The 5,287-nt window shown below is 34.9% G+C and overlaps 1 long non-coding RNA gene across 1 annotated transcript; it reads right to left on the bottom strand.

The window, feature by feature from the left end:
- Positions 1–228: 228 nt before the first annotated feature.
- Positions 229–1,892, bottom strand: LOC117319862. Its single transcript, XR_004530854.1, has 3 exons — positions 1,841–1,892; positions 1,312–1,447; positions 229–311 (listed from the first exon to the last, which is right to left on the bottom strand). It is a non-coding gene; the product is annotated as an uncharacterized LOC117319862 (long non-coding RNA).
- Positions 1,893–5,287: the final 3,395 nt, after the last annotated feature.

Genomic DNA, 5,287 nt, shown 5'->3' with positions numbered 1-5,287 from the left:
ATACTACCAGTAGTAAGGTCTTGGGAGGCCTCATTATCAGCAGGCATTATGCAACAGCTGTATGATGATAAAAGTGTGTAGATGGGGGTGTCTATTACTGGAACATTAATAAGAAAGTCTGACATTTTACTTGATACATCTACCACTGATCTCATGATAAACATGTAGGTAACATGTGGTATCAGGAATGGATGTCAGATAACAATTAAGTATAGGACTTACCAGTGTTTTACAATTAACAGACAAAATTCTACAGATGAGATTGAGGATTGCTTGGGATGGAACCTTCACCAGAGCTGGGGAAACTCTCACTGTAAACACAAAAGATCAGTCATAGACAGGACAAATCTCAACACTCAATTAAATACAAAGGATCACAATTTACAGGTAAATAAATGTATTCACTTTACTTGGAATCAATTTATTTTCCTAGAAATAAACAAGAGGCCCAGAGGCCTGCATTGATCACCAAATGTGGACCAAATCCTGTAATTCTTTAAGAAAAAGAAGGATTTTTTTTTTTAACATTTCCCCATCATTTATATAATATTTGATCTCCTTTGCCAAATAATGCTCTAGACCAAATTTCATCAAAATGCATTCAGGGCCGTTTTGTTTTTGCAGTCCAAATGGTTGGACCAGTTGGACCGGTGTTGTTTGTTTATGACATGAAGACGGACCTGGTGATTTTATATTGTTTTCAACCAAAGCCTTGACAAAGACTTCCAAGGTCTGTATTAACATTTGCAGGTCCATAAAGATATGTTTGAAATATCGCATTTAAAAACAGGCCCCATATGTTCAGGACAAGTAGCGACCTATTGGATCCCTCCACTAGGGCCCTACGGGAGCCACACCCTCTCTTTATACAACATTACATCTCCTTCACACAATATTGCTCCAGACCCAGTTTCATTCCGGCCAGGTGAGCTAACAAGATACATACTCAACTGGCCTGTATCACTCACCTGCTACTAATGACTAAAGTAATTTCAAAGTTTATGTTTGTCATTTATGTGGCTGCTAATCTCAATACCTTTTCATTTCAATATGAGAGTAGGCTAAGTGTACCATTTACTTTGCATTAACCCAAATCTTGCTTTATTTGACAATTGTGACCATTGTCTCAGAATAATGTATTTTTCTACAGACTATTCTGATCTTCACTGGTAAAAAAGGATAAAGTTTCATTTCATTTAACCACAATATCAAAATCTAATGTTGGAAAATGTATTCTGGATAATTCTTTTAAGAAGTAAATTATTGCCACCCTTGTTATACAATAGATATATAGCTAACAGTAAGTATTACCTGAGTAAGGCCTGTAGACAGCTACAGTAGGCATGGTACCTGGAGACAAGGCTGTGGTACCTATCTGGGTAAGATATTGGAACTTCCCCCAGGGGTAGGGACCGAGAGCCATCCTCCTCCTTCCTTGGTGGTGCAACTGTAGGGTAGATAATGCAACAATACTTAATAGTTAGAGGCCAGGAGCTCACAAAGGTCAAACATGTCAGAGGTCACAGGTCAAACAAGGCATCACAAGTGATACAAAACCCCTTGATTGCCAAGTATACCTTCTGAAATAGTACCCTGCAATAAACCCTGGTATGAACTGGTTTAAGGAAAATATCTGCATACTTGACAAATCTGCATACTTGACAAATACAATTATGAAATTTGACCAAAGACTTTTCTGACAAAGATTGCTATAAATAGTAAGAGTGACCTTGTTTTGACCTTGGTACCTTGCGCATGGTTGTGATAACTGTAAAACTGACCACAGTTTGTACAGGTATGGTAAGTTTGAAATAATTTACTGTACGACACGATCTCCTACCTGTGTCCAGTTGTTCGTAGAGGAGATCAAGCACTGTGTGAAGACCGTTGACACACGGTTAAGCTGGACACTCCAGCCCTCTGTGTGCTTCAGTCCCATGTTCCCTCCACCCCCACACCGACTCAGCAAAGCAAAGTCGTACCACCCCTAATGGTAAAAAAATGTGGGGCAAAAAATTACAATTAACCTGGTTTTTACCATCGAGTCCCAAAAAGTTTCTCAAAGTTACTCAATCTCTTTTGAGGAAAAATGGTGCATTTTAGAAATGGACTCCTGTTTTTATTTTTATAAAATCAAATACCAACATTACATTTGTTTTCTTTGACCTTTTGCATTTAGGGTAAAGGTGAAACCAAAAACTTAAATGATGGAAACCTAACGTTACCATAGATACAATGAGGAAAATTAACGTTACTTTGATAAAAGAGGAAACAAGCTTAGATCTAAGTGGGTTAGAAAGGGAAAAAGCTCCTTCACCACAAGTATCGATCTTACCCTAAAAAATAAAGAATAAAAACTTTCTTAATTTACTGGTAAAGTTAAATGATTTTTTTTGAATTTTTTTTCCCCACAAATTTAATTACAATAAAAAATATAATTTTTAATGTTAATTACTATAACAACTCCTGTTAAAATGAGGAAATCAGAAATATCACAAAGAATTCATTTTTTTACAATATCATATATAATAACCCCATGGGACAAAAACACATGAAAAAATCAAAGTACGGGGGGATAAAAATTTTTTTGAGTATTTTGAAAATTTTTGCAATCTTGATTTGTTTTGACAAGAAGGGAAAAATCCCTTAATAAGAAAAATTAAGTAACCTTACTTTCATTTTGCAAGGGGGAATGAGTAACCTCCTTAAGGGCCCCACGGGACCTGGATTTTAAATAAAAAACTGTTGATACAGGGGCCCATGCTTCTTTTCTCCATGTAACCCCCCAATACAAACAAAATAAAAAAAAACGTTTTTTATCAACAAAAAAAAACAATTGAAAAAAAAAAAAATACATTTATAAGTCTTTTTATATCAAAATTTTATCAGTATCAAAAAAAAAAACTAAAAAGCATTCCTAATTTTTTAAAGCCACATTTTTCCACTGATAAACCCAAAGAAAGAAGTCACTGTAAAAATAATTGTTTTAAATGATTAATTTGAAGTTATATAGCCACTTCATCAGTCAGCAAAACAGGGTAAGTGTTTCAAAAAATCCCTGTGGTATCAGGTTTTTACTCCCAAACCATCATCTTGTCCCTCCGGGGGAAGGATACAGACAAGCGCCATTTGGTGTAATTAAAGGGTTTTAAACAGTACTTATCACAGCGACGGGAAAAACCAACAGAGTAAAGGATAAACACATGCTGTGCGGTACTTTTTCGACCCTTTTGGTCCCCCAGAAAGTATCTTTTTAGACCCCCATTTTTTATTTGAAATACAAAAAAATTTCAGTTTAATTTTAGTACAAGGTTATATCATTCTCCCAGAACGGGACCTTAAGCTTGGCCTAGACATGTATTAATGCATCATGTATTTTGTAGGTTCCCTTGGGGAGCCAGAACGGGGCGAGATGAGGGCAAAGGGGAGGAAAAATACGGCTCAAGGATAAAGCCTGAAAATCCCCAAAAATTTTCCAAAACATAATGAGAGCGTATACTTGGAGGGTCATGGGACTACAAACAAAAAAAAAATTTTGATCAGTGTAAAATTAACCAATACCCCTTCAATTAATTACCCAAAGGGCAGTCACCCTATTCTGGTTGGGTTTTTTAAATTTGAAGATAAAAGTTTTTGATTGAAAAGAGCGCCCTGTACAGGGTTTTTACCCAGAGATACTTACATTTTAAAAAAAAAGAGAAATATATAAGGACATTATACATTTATAAAAAAAGCAATTATTTTATTTGAAAAAAAAATGATTCTGTTCAGGCCTTACTTCCGAAGTTAAATTTAACTGAAAATTTACTGTTTTAAAATTACAACAAAAACATTACGGGACATTAACTTTACGGAAAAATCTGTTAGGAATCGAACCCAAAGTAAGTGCATTCGTGTAAAAAACCCCGGTCACACATTGTTCCAATCCCTTTATAAAGCAACAACAACCCTTCCCCCTCAAAATGAAATGAACAGATTTTTAATTTGAATCAAACCCTCTGATAATTTTTTTCAGTTTAAAATTCTCAGATGGGGGGGACAAAACAAGGAAGGGGAAAAAAATCACCAGATGAGAATGGTTGATGTCAAGTCTTTACAGCCAAAAACAAAAATACAGGAAAAAAAAATTACTAATAGTTATCTTTATCATTTTTTATGAAATGTGGATGACCCAGTTTAATTGTGACGTTTATCATGAACTGGGGAAAAAAAGTGCCCCAAAAGGAAAAAGGGTTTTGAGAAAGGGTTTAAGACTTCTTCCATCAATTGCTTTCTTTTTCAATCCATGGGGGGAATTTTGAATTTTTTGTTTAGATCAGATTGAGACCTTGGAAATGGTTTTTTACTTTTTTTCGGCTATTTAGAAAATTCCACATGGAGATACAGATCGACCTGATGAGCGTAGATGTTTAATTTGGTCCCAGAATAAGAAAAATGTCTCAGATGGTTCACGTATGAAATCTATCAGAGTTTTTTATAGTGGTAAAGAGTCCAAAAACATTTTAACACGAAAAAGACACCAAAAATACTGTGTTTTTTCGGTATTTGGATAAAAATTGACATGGTAAAAAATTTTTTTAAAAAGGAATTTAAATTTCACAATGGAAATCTATATATCATTTTTATTAAAAAAGGGGGAGGTTTGTAAAATTTCAGTTTGAGTATTTTGTGTCTTAGGGGGCAAAAATAAAAGTGAAAAGTTTCGGGAAATTTTGATGATTCTTGGGAAAGAAAAAACAAAGGGGAAAGGGGGGGGCCGTAATCCGACCCAAACATATAGGCCCTAGACAGGAAAAAAACTAGTTAAAATAGATTTATAAACCCCCCTTTTGCTTTGTGATTTCAGACAAGTGTTGATAGCCCAAAAATTTCTGTATTTTTCGGGTTTTCTGTAAAAAAAAAATTTAAGGTAAAAATTAGAACTAGAAATTAAACAAGGGGCCCCAGGGCCTTTACGTCCCCTGATTTTTGAAATATTTTGTAATTTGCCCTTTTTTGACCCCGCCAATCACCCTTTGGGGCCCCAAACCATTTAATTAATACCAGAAAAATTTAAAAACTCCCTTTCCCAAAAACTTTAAGCTAATCCAATAGCAAGACACAAAAGTCAAAAAGGGTTTTTTCCCTTTATAAAACAAGTTACGGGACCCCTCCAAGGGCAAATATGAGATCCCCGGGTATAAATGGAAAAAGCACTTAGATCCATCCATTATGAAAAGATTTGTAATTTTTTTTTTGGGTTGAGAGAAGATTTTAAAATTTTTAAGTAAAAAATTGACCCCCCCAA

The sequence above is a fragment of the Pecten maximus genome, unplaced genomic scaffold (assembly GCF_902652985.1).
Source record: "Pecten maximus unplaced genomic scaffold, xPecMax1.1, whole genome shotgun sequence".
In the NCBI taxonomy this organism is placed as follows: domain Eukaryota; kingdom Metazoa; phylum Mollusca; class Bivalvia; order Pectinida; family Pectinidae; genus Pecten; species Pecten maximus.
Note: the sequence above shows the minus strand (reverse complement) of the source record. Positions and strands in the feature narration are given on the sequence as shown.